Raw genomic sequence first — 21,583 nt, 5'->3', positions numbered from 1 at the left:
CTAGTTCCTAAAGTGTTATGCATCATTTTATCTTCTTGACACAATGAACAGTTATGTAAGTCCCGTTCAGAACTAAGACATTCCTGCATTGGATATTTATTTATTTATTTCTAGGAGAGAAAGGAGAGGAGAGAATCTTGCCCGTGATTTAAGATGAGAAATAGTGTTTCTTTCCCCTTCCCCTTGTCCCATGTCTAGAAAGCATGGGTCAGAGCAAATTTCCTTTTCCCAGACAAAAACTGCTCTTCACTGCTGAATTGGAGCAAATGTCAAACCAACAAAAACCTGACTGATGTTTCCTCCTATTCAGCAACAAAGACTATGCATATGATTACCCTGTAGCTTGGGAAATGAACTCTTTACCTTCTCTGTTTTTACACTTAAATTTGTTCTGAGGCTGCGCCCTGCCTCTGCAGGCTGAACCCAACTCACATTTGGTTTGCCTCAAATGAAGCCCTGCTCCAGTTGATTTAATGTGAACATGCTTCTCTGGAGTAGGCCAGGCACACAATCTGCTAGAAGACAATCTCATGAATTTGGTCTGCAGATCTCTCCACACAGGAATACCTCCAGTTGTATATCTTACCCTTGGGTTGCTGGATTCATCTGCACACTGAGAAAACCACGCTCCAGTGGCTGAGGGATGAAGCAGTTCTTAAATCGGATGGCCCCACTACCATTTCAACCTCAAAATGCAGTCACAGCCTGAGGAGTGAGCTAACAGTCACCAAGAGAGACTGGGACAACGGCAAGAAGTTCTCCTGCAACGTGTTCAACGAGAAATTCAATGGGATAAGGAACATCAGCAAACCCCTTATTTGTGGCAGTAAGTTGAAAATTCCATCCAGAAACTGGTTTGCCGTTCCAACGCAACAGGGGCAGATCTAATCTTGTCCTCAGGAAGAAGCACTCGATATATATATATAAGAATATAAGAATATTTATTAAGATTTTTGGTAATAATACAATAAAAATAAGAAGAAAAAATAACAAAAATACAAAAATAAAAATAAAAATAATTAAGAACACACAGATTTTCCATTGCTTATTTTCTTTAAGCATGTTTCCCAGACCTCCTCATACCACCCTTTTTTGTATTCCAATTCAAATTGTTAGTTCAGCAAATCCTTACCATTGAGTTTTTACCTGTTTCTAACCCTTTTTTTCATATTCTCTTACAGCATTACAGCTGGAAACCACTTAATTTCTATCCAACATCATTCTAACATTCATTGATATTTTCGCATTCCGGAAATATTTGTTGATTAACACAGCAGAGATTCTAGTTTATTCGCTAAAACTCATCTAGGATTTCATCAGAATCTATACATGTCTACAGGCTAAACCAGAGGTGGACTTGCTCTAGAATACTGAATTATCAGTATCCTTCAGCATATTCTAGGATACTGCTGGAGTAGATCCAACCTTGGTTTTAGTGTTACATGAGATATTATGGTAGTCATTGCCCCCATTTTTTTCTACTGAGCCAATACTCACATTATTTTTATAGACAAAAAACAAAGTCTCCTTGTATTTTGTTTTTAATATTTCCCCTAATGAAGGCTTTTTGTATTTGGGTTTATACAAAGCACAGTGTAGAAACACTAGATCTGGCAGATCAGTGGATCACTAAGGAAACAGACTTGTGAGGCAGGTGGCAAGGACTCACATCTACAAGACCTTCTCCAATCTATATGGTGCACACAAAAATGGGGAAATTCTCAATTTTAGTTGACCATAAAAATAGAACTCTTGTGTACATTCGATGTTTGAATCAGATATATGTTGGGGATTAAGGGCAAACAGGTTTTGAGGTGCCAATATAAGTTGGTCTGCTGTGGAATTGAAAGTTCTTCTTACTTCTTTTTAGATCTTCCTGTCCCTGTCAAGGTTGAGACCATCCAGCCTTCCTTTGCTGATATTTTCCAAACCAAGACGGCCATTCTGACCTGCAGAATTTCGAACATACCTAAGGACCAAGATCTTAAGGAGCTGAAAGTCACTTGGACACGAGCAGATGATGGCCAACCACTAGAGACTATCCTTAAACAGTCCCAAGAACAAGAAATCAGTGGGCTGCTGTTCAAGGATGCAGTAGCTACGGTGCATGCAGATGAGTGGAACAAAGGGGAAACTTTCAACTGCAAAATTATTCACCCAGCTTTATTTCCCTCGATGGAAGTCAGATCCCTGCGCAAGCCTCAAGGTAGGTGTCTATTTTACATCATCCTACAAAAATGGCTAACAACCTTCAATGTCACTTTTTTTAAGGACTTTGGCTTTACCAGACTTCAGAAGGCTCAGAATAATTTTGTTCTGCCCCAACAATCATTAAGTATAGATTTTTCCCAACCTGGTGTCCTCCAGCTATTCTGGACTAAAATTTCTAATGGATATGAATATTTGGTTACATATATCGCCTATTTTTTAGATATATGTTTATTTTTAGCATTCTTTTTTTCCCTTTTCTCTTTTTCTTTATTGTATTTTGTTATCTTTATTTGTTATTTGTTTATATGGCATATATGTTTGTCAGCATATGAATAAACTGAAAAATTGTTTAAAAATAAAAATAAAATTTCTATCACCTTTGACTATTGGTCATGCAAACTAGGGCAGATATCTTTCATAGTCCAAAATATCAGGAGAGTAGCATTTTGGGAATCTCAGATTTGATAACTGAGTCTAAGGCTTTGGCAGACCTAAAGATGTCTCCATTTCAATTGCTTTAATTCCAGGTAGTACTATTTTATCACACTTATTATTTTAATAGTTCCTCTTATTTCTCTTGGTGCCTAATGAGATAGACCAAACTGAGTTACAATGGTGCGACTGAGATCAACCAGTGTGAACTTTAAGAAATTCAAATGTGGGTTTCCAACTTCCAAAGCAAAAATATTTCACCACTTAGTTTCTGTTTGCAAATTTCAGGTCACACTAATCTGCAGCATCAAAACTGTATTCATGGCCTTCAGTTTAGGGACAAGCTGTGCCCACGAAGGCAAAGACAACCCACCAGCCATGTATTGTGTGGCATTTCATGTGCCTTTTTCAGACAGGCAACCAAAACAGAACAACAATTTAGCCTCTAGTAGGCTATCAAAAATCCTTGGTATTGTCCATGTGGCTTAATGGGTCATAAATGATACAAGACTGCTCTTAGAGTAGATGAAGCTCCCATTCTAAGCCCACCTCAGCAATGAAGAGATGATGTGTCTGCATTGGCTTAGTGGGAATGTGAACCATAGTTGCTCTGTTTCTCTTATGCTCTTCCACTCTTTTTACGTACATGCACACACTGAGCAGTGGACCATGTCATCCCAGTCCTTAATACAAAATCCAGATTTAGAAAGCCATTGCATCTGGTCATCTTTGGTCAATGTCCAGGTCACCTGCTAGAAGACTTCTAGCATTCATCTTATGTCTTCATCTGACTCTCTCAAACCATACAAATGAGGTCATGGTTAAGAAAGGAAGGAAACAAGATACTTTTAAAACATTGCATTTGATATTCTCTTCACCACCACCCTTCTTTAACCTTCCAGATGGCAACCCCTCTGCTCCACATATATACATCCTTCCTCCTCCTTCGGATCAGCTGGCTCTGCAGGAAACAGCCACCGCCACTTGTTTGATAAAAAATTTCTCCCCTCCTGACTTCTTTGTCAAATGGCTACGGAATGATGAGCCCATGGATGCTTCCAAATACTTCACCAGCACAGCCACCCAGGAGTCCAAGGCACCCAAGCGGTATTATGCCTATAGCATGCTGAACGTCAACGCAGAAGAGTGGAATTCTGGAAATACTTACACTTGCGTGGTGGGGCATGAGATGTTGCCCCTCCAGACATCTCAGAAGACCATAGACAAGAATACGGGTAAACCAACCATTGTCAACGTCTCCCTCATGCTTTCTCACATCTTTCTCAGCTTCCTAATTCTGCCATCATCTGCTTTCCCTTCTTGTGTCTCTATTTGTTTAATTATTAGCCTTTTGTGGAGGAAAAGTGGGGTGATGTACCCTAAATGTTGTAGAATTAACTGCCCTCAGCTCTTTGAAGTAAAACAATAGTTTGGAATAAAGAAAGTTTTTCGAAACATAAGAAGATAATTCTGTATTGTGGTTAGAAATGGTGATAAGGGGGTTAATGTTAATTCCCAGTCACACAAATGTGAGATGAGGTCTCTACCCCCCTTTGAATTGGATGAGAAATTAAGCTTCTACCCACTCAAATATGATCTGGAATTTTCACATCGTGATGGAATCATTAGACACCCAATCTTCCATGACTGTGTTTGCAGGACTTACTGTTTCCAGGAATAACTTTGTCCATTAGGTCCATCATGATGGAAGAATCTAGAGCTTTATTAACAAGCAGGACATATAAACATATAGCAATCAATCAATCAATCAATCAATCAATGTTATGGTTGCTTTTGTTATCATTGACAATGGCTACTACCTACAATGGCTATGTTCCCCAGAGGGGCTGGGGAAACCCAGCCAAATCAACAGGGTATTATTATTATTATTATTATTATTATTATTATTATTATCATCATCATCATCATTATCGTTATCATTCCACCTCCACTGTTGGAGACTTTCTGCCTCTGAATACCGATTGCTGGCAACCACTGTTGCATTCAAGTCCTGCTCATGGACTTTCCAAATGTATCCAGTTGACCACTGGGAGAACAGAATGATAAATGGGTGTTCAACGAGAAATTCAATGGCATAAGGAACATCAGCAAAACCCTTATGAAGTTGAGAATTCCATCCAGAAACTGGTTTGCCGTTCCAACGCAACAGGGGCAGATCTAATCTTGTCCTCAGGAAGAAGCACTAGATATATTTGGTTGCATTCTGGGAATATTTGTTGATTAACACGGCAGAGATTCTAGTTTATTCACTAAAACTCATCTAGGATTTCATCAGAATCTATACATGTCTACAGGCTAAACCAGAGGTGGACTTGCTCTAGAATACTGAGTTACCTAAACAGATTCTAGGGCAAGATCTGAAGACACATACTGCAGAAACAGTATCCTTCAGCATGTTCTAGGATACTGCTGGAGTAGATCCAACCTTGGTTTTAGTGTTACATGAGATATTATGGTAGTCATTGCCCCCATTTTTTTCTACTGAGCCAATACTCACATTATTTTTATAGACAAAAAACAAACAAAGTCTCCTTGTATTTTGTTTTTAATATTTCCCCTAATGAAGGCTTTTTGTATTTGGGGTTTTACAGAGCACAGTGTAGAAACTCTAGATCTGGCAGATCAGTGGATCACTAAGGAAACACACTTGTGCAGCAGCTGGCAAGGACTCACATCTACAAGACCTTTTGCAATCTATATGGTGCACACAAAGGATGGAGAAATTGTCAATTTTAGTTGGCCATAAAAATAGAACTGTTTTAATTGTCTGTTTTAACTGCTCGTCTTTTAGTTCTGACCCTCTTACAGTTGTTTTAACTGAATGTTTTTATTTGTTTTTTGTTTTTATCTGTTTTAATTATCAGTTTTGTTTTTTACCCACTTAATATTCTATTCTCTGACTGCTGGTCTATGACTGTAATAAACTGATTAATTGATTGAATCAGATATATGTTGGGGATTAAGAAAAAACAGGTTTTGAGGTGTAAATAGAAGTTGGTCTGCTGTGGACCTGAATGCTCTTCTTCTTTTTTAGATCTCCTTGTCCCTGTCAAGGTTGAGACCATCCAGCCTTCCTTTGTTGATATTTTCCAAACCAAGATGGCCAATCTGACCTGCAGAATTTCGAACATACCTGAGGAGCAAGATCTTAAGGAGCTGAAAGTCACCTGGACACGAGCAGATGATGACACACCCCTAGAGACTATCCTTAAACCTTCCCAAGAACAAGAAAGCAGTGGGCTGCTGTTCAAGGATGCAGTAGCTACAGTGTGTGCAGATGAGTGGAACAAAGGGGAAACTTTCAAATGCAAAATTATTCACCCAGCTTTATTTCCCTCAATGGAAGTCAGATCCCTGCGCAAGCCTCAAGGTAGGTGTCTATTTTACATCATCTTAGAAAAATGGCTAACAATGCTCAATGTCACTTTATTGGGACTTTGGCTTTACCAGACTTCAGAAGGCTCAGAATAGTTTTCTTCTGCCCTAACAATAATTAAGTATAGATTTTTCGCAACCAGGTGGCCTCCAGCGATTCTGGACTAAAATTTCTATCATCTTTGACTATTGGTCATGCTAACTATTGCATATATGTATCAGAGTCCAAAATGTCAGGAGAGTAGCATTTTGGGAATGGCTGATTTGATACCTGAATCTATGCCTATGGCAGACGTAAAGCTGTCTCCATTTCAGTTGCTTTAATTTCAGTTAGTACTTCTTTTGCTCATACTTATTATTTTAATAGTTCCTTTTAATGCACTGGATGTCTAATGAGGTAGACCAAACTGAGTTACAATGGTGTGACTGAGGCCAACCAGTGTGAACTTTAAGAAATTCAAATGTGGGTTTCCAACTTCCAAAGCAAAAATATTTCACCACTTAGTTTCAGTTCGCAAATATCCGGTCACACCAACCTGCAGCATAGAAACTGTATTCATGGCCTTCAGTTTAGGGACAAGCTGTGCCCACGAAGGCAAAGACAACCCACCAGCCACGTATTGTGTGGCATTTCATGTGCCTTTTTCAGACAGGCAACCAAAACAGAACAACAATTTAGCTCCTAGTAGGCTATCAAAAATCCTTGGTATTGTCCATGTGGCTTAATGGGTCATAAATGATACAAGACTGCTCGTAGAGTAGATGAAGCTCCCATTCTAAGCCAACCTCAGCAATGAAGAGAAGATGTGTCTGCATGTGCTTAGTGGGAACATGAACCATGTCATCACAGTCTTTAATAAAAATCCAGATTTAGAAAGCCATTGCATCTGGTCATCTTTGGTCAATGTCCAGGTCACCCTCCTAGAAGACTTCTACCATTCATCTTATATGTCTTCATCTGACTCTCTCAAACCAAACAAATGAGATCATGGTTAAGAAAGGAAGGAAACAAGATGGTTAGCAATGTACTTAAAAAACAAAACCATGCATTTGATAGTCTCTTCACACACACCCTCCTTTAACCTTCCAGATGGCAACCCCTCTGCTCCACATATCCACATCCTTCCTCCTCCTCCGGATCAGCTGGCTATGCAGGAAACAGCCACCGTCACTTGTTTGATAAAAAATTTCTCCCCTCCTGAGTTCTTTGTCAAATGGCTGCGGAATGATGAGCCCGTGGATGCTTCCAAATACTTCACCAGCACAGCCACCCAGGAGTCCAAGGCACCCAAGCGGTATTACGCCTATAGCATGCTGAATGTCAACGCAGAAGAGTGGAATTCTGGAAATACTTACACTTGCATGGTGGGGCATGAGATGTTGCCCCTTCAGACATCTCAGAAGACCGTAGACAAGAATACGGGTAAACCAACCGTTGTCAACGTCTCCCTCGTGCTCTCCGACATCGCCAGCACTTGCCAATAGCCATTCTTGTCAAGCCTCCTGCACATCTTTCTCAGCTTCCTAATTCTGCCAGCATCTGCTTTCCCTTCTTGTGTCTCCATTTGTTTAATTATTGGCCTTTTGTGGAGGAAAAGTGGGGTGATGTACCCTAAATGTTGTAGAATTAACTATCCTCATCTCTTTCAAACAATAGTTTGAAATAAAGAAAGTTTATCGAAACATAAGAAGATAATTCTGTCTTGTGGTTAGAAATAGTGATAAGGGGGTTAATGTTAATCCCCAGTCACACAAACATGAGATGAGGTCTCTACCTCCCTTTGAATTGGATGGGAATTGGATGGGAAAGCTTCTACTCACAGCATTTTCTCAAATATGATTTGGAATTTTCAGAGGGTAATAGAAGCATTAGACACCCAATCTTCCATGATTGTGTTTGCAGGACTCACTGTTTCCAGACATCACTTTGTCCATTAGGTACATCATGATGGAAGAATCTAGAGCTTCATTAACAAGCAGGGCATATAAATATATAGCAATCAATCAATCAATCAATCAATCAATCAATGTTATGGTTGTTTTTGTTATCATTGACAATGGCTACTACCTACAATGGCTATGTTCCCCAGAGGGGCTGGGGAAACCCAGCCAAATTCTCAGGGTATTATTATTAGTAGTAGTATTAGTATTAGTATTCCATCTCCACTGTTGGAGACAATCTGCCTCTGAATACCAATTGCTGGTGGTGGTGGGAACCACTGTTGCATTCAGGTCCTGTTCATGGGCTTCCCAAATGTATCCAGTTAACCACTGGGAGTACCCAATGCTAAATGGGCTTTTGGCCTGATCCTGCAGGGGTCTTCTTCTATTATTCTACATTTAAAACAGAATATCGACAAGAAGTAATTTATTGAATTCATTCAGACACACACACACAAATCTCTGACCTTCAGAATCCTTGGCCAGGTCAAATCTTCCACTATCCTTACAGAGAGATGTAGTCACTCACAGGACTACAGAAAAGATTAGAGGGACCCAGAGCTGCTGCTACTACAGCACTCTTCCTTAAAATAGAATATATTGTCCCTGCCTTCCCACCATCTACTCCCCTCCCCCTTCCCCCCAAAAAATAATCCATGGCAGATCTTACAAAGGATTTCCTTTTCCATAGTCACTGTCTCAGGACAGCAAGCGCAGTTGCCTCTGGTGTATCAGGAGCTAGGAAAGTAAACAAGGCTAGGGACACATGCCTGTTTGGAAGTATAGGTCACCCCTGTGCCATACCTCCTTTCCACTCTTCCAAACAACACTGAGGAAGGCAAGGCAGTGAAAAAAACTAGGCCAATTCTTTCATTCATGTTAAGCAAAAGTTGCAGAAGTTGTTCTCCTCACTCATAACAATTTTCCCACTTCTTCTTGGTAATGGTAGACTGTAGAAAGCCAAAAACAATATCAGCAAGCATCTCAGCCACAGTAGAATGTGGAGCCCAGGAGAGCACTTTGATTTCTTCAGTACTGGTTGGTGCTGAGGTGCAGCCCAAAGCAATTTCTTTTGGAAAGATGAGTGTTTTTCATTCTTAGGTTCCTTTCATATATGGAGTCTGGTTAAATTGGATAGTGCTCCGGGAGCAGGAACAGCCTTCTCCCACAGAGACTTGCCTCAGGTACCTGGAGTTGTTTGTTCTGCTGACACCTTTGCTGCACAAAATCCCCTATTTGCTTCTAATAAACAAAGGTTTAGAATGTCCATGCTTATTACTGGAGATAAAAACTGAAAGGAATCTACAGGATAAAAGGCTTGTATCTGTACACACATACACAAAATAGGTCACACCAATATGATGGAGCAGGCTGAGTTCTGAATTTATGAACAGAAGGCAAAAGTTTAATCTTCTACTCAGTCAAATATAGTAGTATGGCTTTTCTCATTTTGTCACACATACAGTACTGATGACAGCTGAGATACAAATGTAAGGTCATTTGTGGGTTCATAAGTGTTACACAAAATGCTAAATGGAATGCTATTTTGGGAAGATGGGCATCCATACTCTGTGGCAGAACATTGGTTGAAAAATTCCAAATGATCCCCATCTTCGAATCATAAGATAAACTCTTATAAATGTGTCTCATGGTTGAGACATCTCCTCCCGTATATTTCATCATTAATGTACGCTCATTATTCATTAAAGTTGCATTCTACTTTAAAGATGTAGGCTCAGGAAGACAGGCTACACTTGCAACTTACTGTATAATACAATACAATATGCAATCCTGTTTACGATGCCATGTCAAGAACAACTCAAAAATCACCCAGGCTGGGTGGGCAGTTATTGCAAAATTCCTGAGGGCTCTTCGTGGTTAAGAGAGCATCATGTTGAATAAGGGCTTCTAGACTCCCTTCAGCAAGCAGGTCATGCCATACAGAACTCCTAAAAGATTTATGGCTCCATCAACATGAGCTCAGCTCTTTGAGTTAATTGCATATTAGATGAGGCAAAATCAGCATCATGCTGCCAGCACAACCAAAGGAGGAAACAGTAAACCATTCACAATATTTAATGTCCCTTGGTGCAGCATGCTACCATTCCAATCCTTAGCTAAATCAGCACCCCTTGCCTTTTCTCAACACCACCTGTCACCAATCAGCATCAATGTTTGATTGTGCCCAGTCCAAAAAAAATTAATTCTCTTGTCTCCCTAAGTATCTTTTCCACGGTTCCTCACACTCTTTATGTAACCCAGTTTTGTCCCCTGTGTCGCTTGGCTACACTGAGACCTCCCCTCCCCATGTTTCTAAACTGCAGAAAAATCTGATCAGCATGTATCATCTAAAGCTTACCTAGATGTGATCGTGGATACTGATGACGATGAAGAACTCCAAAACATCTCATCAATCCTTTCCACTTTCATCATCCTTTTCCTCGTGAGCCTTTTCTACAGTGTCACTGTAACTGTCTTCAAGGTAAGATATATGGGGCAGAGGGAGATAGTCTGAAGCAAAATGATCAATAGTAACTCACTTGTAGCAGACAGGATAAGGGAGAAATGAGAGAACACAAAAGCTGTGTGCAGGTACTATGGTCTTCATGGGGTAGGCCAAGCCAAGATTCTAGAAAAGACAATTATTTTGCAAAGTGTTCAGGTTATACAAGTCGAAGGAATATTTGTCAAAGATGGAAATTAAATATTCAGAGCTTTGATAATGCATTTCCCCTTCACTGTATGGATATACAGTTGTACCTTGGAAGTTGAACGCTTTGCGACTCAAACGTTTTGGTTTCTAAATGCCACAAACCCCGAAGTGAGTGTTCCGGTTTGCAAACATTTTTTGGAACCCAAACATCCTGCAGTCAATCAGAAGCCACACCTTGGTTTCTGAATGTTTTGGAAGTTGGGCGGACTTCCGGAATGGATTCCGTTCAACTTCGGACGTACAACTGTATTTCAGCAATTTCAAGCAGAACCTGTACAGATCCAGCACTCTAAGCAATGTAGATAACCCCCCTGTCAGTTCCAGTCTTCCAGGAACTCTAAACCATTGTTTCCACCCAGCAAAAAAAAACCTCCCTATGCTGTTGAAAGACAGCTTTATTACATCACTAAATGGCAGTGGTGAACGGGACAGGAGGTTGTGAAACAGCGGAGAGTTGTGTGACATTATTTTCTTCCATGACATTAATTATGGTTGTTTTCCAATTCCAGGTGAAATAACAAAGTGAAGGGTCATATGAAGAGGGACAATAAGTTGCCTAACATAAAAGACTGTACATTCTTTCATCACCAGCACAATCAAGATTTAATATTTCTCCATTCACTTTTGGGGGAATGTTGACTGGACAGATGACATTTCTGTCTTGCTTTGTCTCATCATATATCTGGGAGCAAGTCCTATCAAACTAAACGGGACTAATATATGACTAGACATGCATGGCCTTTTGCTGCCAGTGTTCCATTTGAACTGGACCTATTGGACTGGTTGTTTATCCTTCAAACATATATGCTATAATTTTGCCTTCCTTCTGTGTGTGTGTGTGTGTGTGTTGTATTCAACTAAGTACTACTTAAAGTAGACCTAATGAAATTAATTAAACTCAATTATCCCTTTTAACTCCAATGGGTCTACTCTGATTTAGGACTAGCATTGCATACCGCCCATTGCTGTGACTCAGTCGTGCTCAAATTTCATTTTAGCTATTGTTGCCTACCTATTCAAAACCCAAAAAGAGGATATTGCAATTTCAACTCTGAATGCAGTAGACAGAGTATTGTACCACATATATCAAATAGAATGCCTTTACTCTTGCTGTACATTAAGCTTACATTTCTCATGAACATTTTACATCAATTCTGAATTGTTACTGTAACTACTTTTCTAGTTTTAAATATATCCCACACTGCATCCAGAGGCAAGAAAGGGTTCAGTTTATTCAAGAAACACCCTTTTTATAACTAAAAAAGCTTTATCTCTTGAAAAGTGTTTTTTTTAAGAGCTTCCCAAGAACAAATAGAAAAAAGAACTCCCTTTCCCCACAGTGGAGCAGGCAGCAATGCCATCAAAATGCGTTACACCACAGGTGAACATCGGTGTGTGTTTTTTTTGGTTTTTTATTCAACTAAGTACTGCTTAGGGTAGACCTATTGAAATCAATTAAACTCAGTTATATCTTTTAACTTCAATAGGTCTACTCTGATTTAGGACTAGTTGGGAGCTCCTCAGAGTGCTAAGGTGATGCTCAGGCTCCCAAACACTAGACAGGACACTCAGGAGTGATCGTGTCAACCAAGTGATGGGCTCATATATTTGTTATTTTTCTCTGTGTGAGAATGCACTTTAACCGTGATACACCCCAAGCATAAGCTGTGCCTCAGTTTTCCATATCGGACATGGGGATATATCAGCCTCTCTTTAATTCATATAGTGCCTACACAAAATTAAGGAGTGTATTTTTTTTTTATTTTTTATTTTGCAAAGGAGGGGTTCCATTAACAACTTGCTATTCACTTTGGTTTCCCACAGCAAACACATGCCTTACGACATTTTTAGCTGACTCACTGCACATAAGGAAATGAGTTTCTATTGAAAGCCCCACACATCGCATCTGCCTGTCTCCATCTGACTGGCAGTACTTGCCTTGGACTGAAAGTGGAAACACATGCCTGGCCACATTTGCTAGCGTAAACAGGATACATCTGTTCTGGGGATGACTTATTCAAATGTCAATACCAGCCTTCAGCCATGTTGCTATCAGTGGCAAGCATCAGAAGATGAAATGTGTGCTATGGATTTTAGCCTTGATGAGATTAAAGAAATAAGTAATAAATTAAAGCTCTGTTGAACATGGTTGTCCACTGCTGTGGAGAGTCTTTTTTAAGAATCAGAATCAGAACCTTGCTGTCCAAAATAGTTAATAACCACTTCTCACTTCGCAGAATTTCTAGACTTTTATGGAGCCATCTGAAGACCCAAAACCATACCATTCAACTTTTTCAGATAAAAAAGGGGGGCAATCGTCTTCCAGGTTGTGCTCGCAGGCAAGTCATGTGACCCGTGCTGCAATCTCATTCCCCCTGAAGTGATTTTTGCAGGGTGAGAGTGTGGCATGAGAGCACACAAGATCACGGCACCCAAAACGACCACCACAATCTCACTCAAAAGCTGGGATGTCCCGTTTTTCCCGGGACACCTGGCAGGTATGCAAAACTTTCCTTCTGACAGGACTCCTAATCCTCTAAGGGCAGTACTCAAGAATTTGGAACATGAGATTTTGGAAAAGATACATATTAGCCAATTCATACCCTACAAACACACCCCAAAGGCACCCAGAGCGATTTGAGTTGAAAACACTATTTTAAAGGCAAACTGCTACAGTCTGTTGACTAACCCACCTTGCTGCAGGAACCAGGGCAGGATAAGCTATTGCAGTGTAAATTAATTTCAAGGTACAGAAGGGGGAAAGAGCCTATGAGGCACCTCAGCCAGTGGGAGAAAAGCATGAATATCTGAAAAGGCTGTGAAGGGGGTCGATACCACAGCTGCCCAAGTCCTCTCAGAGGGGTGATTTTTTGCAGAAGGGAATAATTGGTTCCAAAAACACGTCTTGCAATATGTTGGAGTGTGGGACAGGGGAGACATTCTGCTGGTTGCAATTTTATGTGTTGTTTGGCTATTTCGTTTCTAAATAATAAATAGAGAAATGAAATTTCAAGCTGCTGAGTACATTTTCCCATAAACTGAGGAGAACGAAGCAAGCAGACACCTGCTCACACAATGGGTCTCCTCTGTCTTCTGCATGGCCCAAAATCTGTTCCATAAGGTTGAGGGACCCTCCAGAGCAGATCTGAGGGGGCATGGAGGGGGAGCTGGAGGCAGAAGAAGCAACGGTGCAAACTTGAATAAAATATTGGGGGGACCTAGGTAAGCCCCACCATGCATAATCAATCACATGATGTGGTGCATGCCCACCATTTGAACAGCAATGCCCATCAACTTGGGCGGGGGTCCTCAAATATTTTATTGGGGGAGCCAAAGCCCCCTTGGCCCCTAGGAGTTGGCTCCTATGGGAAGAAGAGAAACCAGAAGAAGTCCTATTGTAGAACAGATATATTGTCTTCACAATTCAATCAATATGAAGTATTGGATTGGAAGTAAGAATTTACAACTATTGGAGGGAGCAAAATCTGCTATCAATAAATGGGGGGGTGAGGCCTAGCACTAAGTAAGGCCTAGCATGGCCCTTGAGCTTGAGTTGGCTTCTTTGACAGCGTTGTCCTTATACAGTGGTACCTTGGGTTACAAACGCTTCAGGTTACAGACTCCGCTAACCCGGAAGTAGTACCTCGGGTTAAGAACTTTACTTCAGGATGAGAACAGAAATCACACAGCAGCATGGCAGCAGCAGGAGGCCCCATTAGCTAAAGTGGTACCTCAGGTTAAGAACAGTTTCAGGTTGAGAACGGACCGCCAGAACGAATTAAGTTCTTAACCAGAGGTACCACTGTAACTTGGGTGTAAGTTCCATTCACAACAAAATCATACTTCACTAAATTCACCAGGTTGGATGGTGCAGACCTATACATGTGTGAGAAGTTTCTTACGTGGACTTACAATGAGACAAGGAGACACCGAGATAAGGTCTATTACTTCCCTTTTATTATACGCATTTGCAAAGGCGGGCTCCTCGTCCCAGGGTGGTACGAAGAGCCCCGAACAATGGACGGGCAAGAGTTTTTATCCCTATTGCTGCCGCCCCTCATTCGAGGCTTGGCTTACAATCTGGCTCATCATCAAAGACATGGTACTAATACATCATCCATTCTACACTCTCTAAACCTAAACTTATTTAGAGACTCTTTCTACTTCCTTATCTTGTTGACCTGGCTCCCCTGCACCCAATGCTGGAATTTACAATAGCCCACCGCAGGAATTTACAACTGAGTTCGAGGCACACCTTGTTTACTCCTTCTCACAATCCCCCCCTCTTTTTGTATCTTGTCTCGAACTCACATAATAATTCTTGGGCTGCTATTTCTGCTTCCTCATCTGATGTAGGTACTGAGGCATATTGCATCTTCATGAAATATGTGGATACCTTCCGTTCTGCTAGGAGGGACAAAGAATTATTGATAGTTCTAACGAAGATTGGCAAAATGCATGGAATTAAAACGCATCCTGCCGCAATTAACCCAATTAGGGCCACTATGGCCTGCAGACCAGGTAATTTAGGGAACCATGAACCAAACATATCCTTAAAATTTAATCCATCCCAAGTCTGGACCGGTACATGTGCTAACTTTACCATACGGTCTGCTATGTCTTTCACCACTTTCCCACTATCATCTATTTCAATACAACAATTAGTAAGATTAAATTTTCCACAAACCCCGCCTTCTTTTGCTAATAAATAATCCAAAGAAAGCCTGTTTTGCATAATATATGTTCGGCTTTTAGCACTTTCCTTAGCTAATTTGGTTAACGCTGCGGCTGTTTCATTAGTAATTATTTCTACAACTGCCTGTAAACGGATAATGCGATTCAGCAAATAGATGGGATCTCTGCCAAAGGATCCGGCTGTGCCATCATTTGCCCAAGTGGCTGGACCATAATATTGGATAATTCTCTCTGGGGGCCATTCTGTATCTGTCCATTTTCCTATATGGATTCCCCGTTTTCGTCGTGGTCCTATTTCATCATATACTGGGACTCCTAGTTTTGCTTTAGTATGCAAAGGGAGTAGGAAGAAACTAGGTCTTAAGGTTGCCAATACACATGAGCCGACCCAATTTAAAGGTAACCTATTGTAAGCATAGCTCCCACAAGCCCAGTAAAACCCATCGGGGGTTTTCCATTCTAGCATTCTGTTCTCCGGGTCTAGGAGAAAGCTCATATTGGTAATATTTCCGAGGGGAGAGGGCCAAGTTTTATTATTATTCCCTTGACTCCACCACTGTTTGTCCTCCCATTGTCCTATACAAGGGAGTGTCCCCACATGCGTTCCATTTATTCGGCTGGTGTTCCTGGTGAAGCATTCTGTCCCAACTAGGTGATTAGAGATTTGCCATACCTCGTTACCCAAATGCTTATAAGTGTAATTGTTTTGTGTTTTATATACCTCCGTATAGTTTACTTCATGAGCCACCCATGGCCACTGATCCCCCATATTTGTTCCTCCACATACAAAACAATTTTTCACCGTTAATTCCTTGGCTATAGTCTCAGCTAAACTTAGGAACATATTATGGGCTTTAGGGGGTAGGGGAAGGGTATTTAAATGCTGTACTTCTTCCTCAAAATCTTCGAATACTGATATGGGTTGTCTCATTACCTTAGTTGTGTGTATTTGTATGATGAGATATCCATAAGGATCTTTTCCAGTCCCATCAATGCCTATACCTATGTGCACAAGTTTAGGCGAAGTAGAAGGTCTCTCGCTCGCCCATAGACATACTGGGTTGCATTTTCCTGTGGAGCAGTCGGTGGAGGCCGCTCCCCTAGTGAGATTTATTCCCTCAGGGCCTCTATAGGTGGGCTGCTTATTAACTCCCTCTGAGTACCAATAATTATATACCCCGGCCCCAGCCCCCACGTTGCTTCCTTTTATTCTCTGGAAAAGGTACTTTCTTTCCTGTAAATATGATTGTTCCCATCCACGATTTCCACACCAGACCCCTGCCCCTCCATTTGGGCCCTGTCCTTTATCTATTGCGATACAAGCATCAAAACAGACCATAATCCTGCCCTCTCCCCTTGTTGTATTATGTGCTATATAACCCTGTCGGTTTTGGGCCAAGGAAAACATACTTCTCCCCTCACCAGCTTGATTAGCGGTTCCGCCCTTATATCCGTAAACATATATACTGGAAGTTATGGGTCCCACCGCCAGGGGTTCATAGCATTCCGTCTTGTTTCCTTTTACCCTACATCTATAATATTGAGTTTGGTTGTGAACACAAGGATCTAACTGTTGAACACATTCTGGCGCTATATTATAATACATTAGGGTCTGTGTGATTTTATTGCCTGTTCGGGTTGTCTGGATGCATTCGGTGCACTGGGGTTCCGATTGGGTTGCCCATGAAGTGGCCCATCCTATTAATACTATTCCTAATACTTGCCAGTTACCTTTCATGTGTGGGGTTCAAATAGATTAAAGCTTGCCTCACCGTTGGGGTTTCTGCTAATTGGCACGTTACCTCCCCTCCTAATTTCACTTCACAATATTGGAGTATAACGTCCTCTATAAAGATGATGCTGCACCTTTCAGTACAATGCACACACTGCACACACCCTTCGCAATGTTGACAGCAACAGCACTCGAAAAAACACACACAGGTACAAAACAAACACATCACAGTCTAGGTGCGCCCTTCTGGATCCCGGTTCCTGATTTGGTAAGCGTAACTTTCAGCGGATTATTTGGACTAGTCACTGCTGTCCAATTTTCAGGTGGAGCTCTTTTCACCCGGTGGTAATGGGTCCATCCATGCTCTCTGGTCCGTACTGCTGATTCGGTTGTGAGCAGGACCTGGTATGGGCCTTCCCAACTCGGGCTGAGTTTCTCCGTCCGCCAAGCCTTTATCAGGACCAGGTCTCCGGGCTGAAAGGTGTGCTGTTGCTCCAGGAGCGGGGGCCGCTGTGCTAGTATGCCTTGTCTGTGGAAAGATAACAGAGACTGGGACAGTGACTGCAAATATTTCCTGATAAACTGATCCCTGAACTCGATTTGAGGGTTTCCTAATACTACCAAATATGGGTGACCCATCATCATCTCAAAAGGGGACAGACCAGTGTCTTTTCGGGGAGCCACCCTCATCCTTAATAGTGCCAAAGGGAGATTTTTCGTCCAAGGCAGCCCATTTTCAAGATATAACTTAGTCAAATGTTTTTTTATTTCCCCATTCGCCCGTTCCACCTTTCCACTGCTCTCAGGGTGCCAGGGCGTGTGGAAACTCCACATAATCCCCACAGCTCTCATTACCTCCTGCATTGCTTTTTGGGTGAAATGAGTTCCCCTATCAGAGTCTATGACTTCTATTATTCCATACCGAGGAAGAATGTGTTCCAGAATGGCTTTGCTAACCACCTGAGCTGTGGCCCTACGGCTAGGGAAGGCCTCAATCCAACCTGTCAAATGATCTTTAAATATCAACAAATACTTCTGCCCCCCCCTTTCTGGCAGTTCGGTAAAATCTACTTGTACTCTCTGGAAGGGCCATACCGCTAGAGGCCGCCCACCCCTTTCAGTTTTCCTTGCCCGGGCTTTGTTAACCTTTTGACATATCAGACACTTCCATGCGATGGCGTGCGCCATCGGCCACATGTCTCTACTCCAATACACTGACTTCGCCAAATTCACCATTCCCTCCGTGCCTAAATGACTTCCTTCATGTATTTTCTCCAATATATTTAACATAGTTGATTTTGGAAGGACCATTTGCTTTTCTGGAGTCTCCCAACTTTCTCCTTTTCTTTCCCATCCCTCCTTTTCCATGTATTCTTTCTCCTTTTGAGTGAACACTAAATCTTTTACATCCTGCGGGTCAATCACAGGTACTTGCAGGACACATTGTTTAAATATTTCCTTCCTTGGTTCCCCCTCCGCCGCTTCTCGCGCTCGGAGATCAGCCCATGCATTTCCCTGTTCCTCCGAACTGTGTCCTTTGGTGTGGGCGAGGATGTGCACAATGCCTATCTTCCGAGGTCCCATCAGGGATTCTAGTAGCCGCTCAAGTAAAGCAACGTGTTCAATTTGTTTCCCATCCGCCTTTATGAAGCCCCTTTCTCTCCAGGTCCGACCGAAAGTATGCACCACTCCCCATGCATATCTTGAGTCAGTCCAGATTGTCACATCTAACCCGGTTGCCAATTCCAGGGCTCGGGTTAGCGCCATTACTTCACATTTCTGGGCTGACCACGTGCTAGGGAGGGCCCCACTCTCTATCGTCTCCCCGTCTTCCTTGACCACTGCGTATCCCGACCTTCTTTTTCCTTCCCTCACATGACTAGATCCATCTACGAACCATCTTTCCCCTTCCGTTAGAGGTGCCTCGCTTAGATCTTCCCTAACTTTGGCCATTAATTCTATATCTTTAAGGCAATCATGCTCCTCTAGTTCCCATTCTTGCCGCTCCCCTCTTAGGAATTCCGCTGGATTCAAATTTCTATCTGTCCCTATGGTTATATCATTTCCAGTTCTGAGTATCCCTTCATATTGCACTAGGCGCCTGTCCGTCATCCAGGTGGGTGCAGCACCTGTCAGTACTGCGCCTATCTGATGAGGGCTGTGCACTATCAGTGCTCCCCCAAAGGTCAATTTCCTGCTTTCCAATACTAATTCGGCCGCTGCAGCCACCGCTTGAATGCACGCCGGCCATCCTCTAACCACTGGTTCTAAGGTTGCGCTTAGATAAGCTACTGGCTGATATCGCCCCCCTCTTTTCTGAGCCAGGACTCCTACTGCCGTCTGAGCAGCCACTGTCACATACAAGTGGAACGGCTGCTGTAGATTTGGCAGGGCCAGAGCCGGACTAGTTATTAAAGTTTTCTTAATTTCTTCCCACCTGGCCTTATCTTCCTCGTCCCATTGCACCTCCTCTTGTTTTCCTGTCAGTTTCCTATTCAAAAACTGAGTCAACTTTGAATACTGATCTATCCACAATCTGCAATATCCCAATAATCCTAACATTCTTCTTACATCAGTTTTATCTTTAGGTGGTCGTAGTTCCATGATCCCTTTTACTCTATCTGGGTCTAATTGCCTGGTTCCCCCATCTAAAATATGTCCCAGATACTTAACCCTCCGCTCAGTGAATTGCAATTTTTCTCTGGATACCTTAACTCCTAAATCACCTAGCCAATTCAATAGCCGAATAGAATCACATTTAACTTCCTTCTCTTTTTTCCCAATCAATAGTAGGTCGTCTACATACCGCAGAACCTTGTTGGATCCAGTGGGTTTAAACTCCCTCAATCTTTCCCCCAGTGCCTGTCCAAACAACAGAGGACTCTCTGTATATCCTTGGGGCAAGACCGTCCACCGGTACTGCCTTTTCTGACCGGTCTCCACATCCTCCCACTCGAAGGCAAACAAATCTCGACTGTCTTTGTCCAGAGGGCATGCCCAAAAGGCGTCCTTTAAATCAACTACTGTATACCATCGAGTGGAAGGAGGGATCCGGCTCAATAACGTATAAGGATCTGGCACGGTGGGAAATCGGGGTATCACTATGCTGTTTATATTTCTCAAATCCTGTACCATCCTATATTTGCCATCTTTCTTCTGTACGGCCAATATGGGTGAATTAAAAGGTGACATCGTAGTTTCTATAAGCCCCTGATTTAAAAGGGCGTCGACCACCGGCTGCAAACCTATTCTCCCTGCTCGTTTCATAGGGTATTGTGAGGTCCATAGATGAGTAATGCCAGGCTTCACTGTGATTTTTATTGGGTCCATTTCCATCTTCCCCATAGTTTTCCCATCTACCCACACTTTAGGATTGATTTGTTTCTCTTCTTCCAGCTGGAGTGTATACATTGGAGTTCCTTTTTCCTCATCCATTAATCTATACCCCAATGAAACCATGAGATCCCTACCTAATAAATTTATTCCTGACTCTGGTATGAACAGCAGGGATGCTTTGATTTCCTTTTCCCCCCGAACAATTTTGCTTGGTTCTAATTGGTAGACTTCGGTGGACTTGCCACTTACCCCTATCACTTTGACTGTTTTTAAAGTTTTCCTTACTCCTGGTATATTTACAGAAACAGATGATCGGGCTGCCCCAGAATCCACCAGAAACACAACAGGTTTCCGAGAGGGACCCACAAATAAGTTCACCAGTGGCTCATTCCGGGTCCCAAAGCATGAGCCGGAGCATCCCTAGTCTTCGTAGAGACTATACAATTCGGTCCCCGTGTCCTCATTATCTTGGGGAGGTCCTTGTCTCTGTCTGACAGGCGCATCGGGTATCTGGTTCCGCGGCGTCCTACACTCCCTAGCAAAGTGACCCATCTTCTGGCATCGGTAACATATTATTGTTCCGGTCCTAGGACCAGAGCCCCTGCCCGGTCCATAAGACCCCCTGCCTCTGTAACCTCCACTTCCTCGGAAATTCCCCTTGGTCTGAAATTCTCGGTTCCCATTCTGTTCTCCGATTTTCTTTTTCTCCTCTCCTGCCTTTTGGATAGCCGCTACCATCATCTGGCATTTTTGCTTTTGTTTGACTACCTCACGATTAACAAAAACCTGTTGTGCCGTTCTTACTAACTCTATAGTCGCGGCATCTTGCCAATTCATCTTTTGCAATTTCTTTTGAATATCAGGCCATGCCTTGGTTACAAATTGCATCTTTAACAGGTTATCAAATGCTGGAGAGTCCGGCGTAACTCCGGAATATTTAGTCAAATGTTCTCTAATCCTTTGTATAAAATCGCCTGGTGACTCGTCCCTCATTTGATTAACCTCAAAAGCCTTGGTTAAATTGGTACTTTGAGGCACTGCCCTCTTGATACCCTCCAAAATCATTTCTTTTAAATCTGTAAGCTGGACCCGATGGTCTGGGTTATTTATATTCCAATTTGGGTCCC

At 42.1% G+C, this 21,583-nt stretch overlaps 1 long non-coding RNA gene and 1 gene segment (V, D, J or C); one reads left to right on the top strand and one right to left on the bottom strand.

Annotated features, from left to right (window-relative positions):
• The window catches only part of LOC309355951, a 74,193-nt gene that overhangs the window by 6,605 nt on the left and 46,005 nt on the right, over positions 1 to 21,583 (bottom strand). The gene's annotated exons all lie outside the window — the stretch shown is intronic.
• LOC309355993 (Ig mu chain C region-like) lies at positions 44 to 11,514 on the top strand. The segment is given in 7 exons: positions 44 to 55; positions 562 to 826; positions 1,871 to 2,206; positions 3,546 to 3,878; positions 5,699 to 6,034; positions 7,130 to 10,462; positions 11,203 to 11,514.

This window comes from Podarcis melisellensis (assembly GCF_964234715.1).
Source record: "Podarcis melisellensis genome assembly, chromosome: 13".
In the NCBI taxonomy this organism is placed as follows: Eukaryota; Metazoa; Chordata; class Lepidosauria; order Squamata; family Lacertidae; genus Podarcis; species Podarcis melisellensis.
The sequence above is the reverse complement of the archived record's forward strand: the minus strand, read 5'-3'. Positions and strand labels throughout refer to the sequence as shown.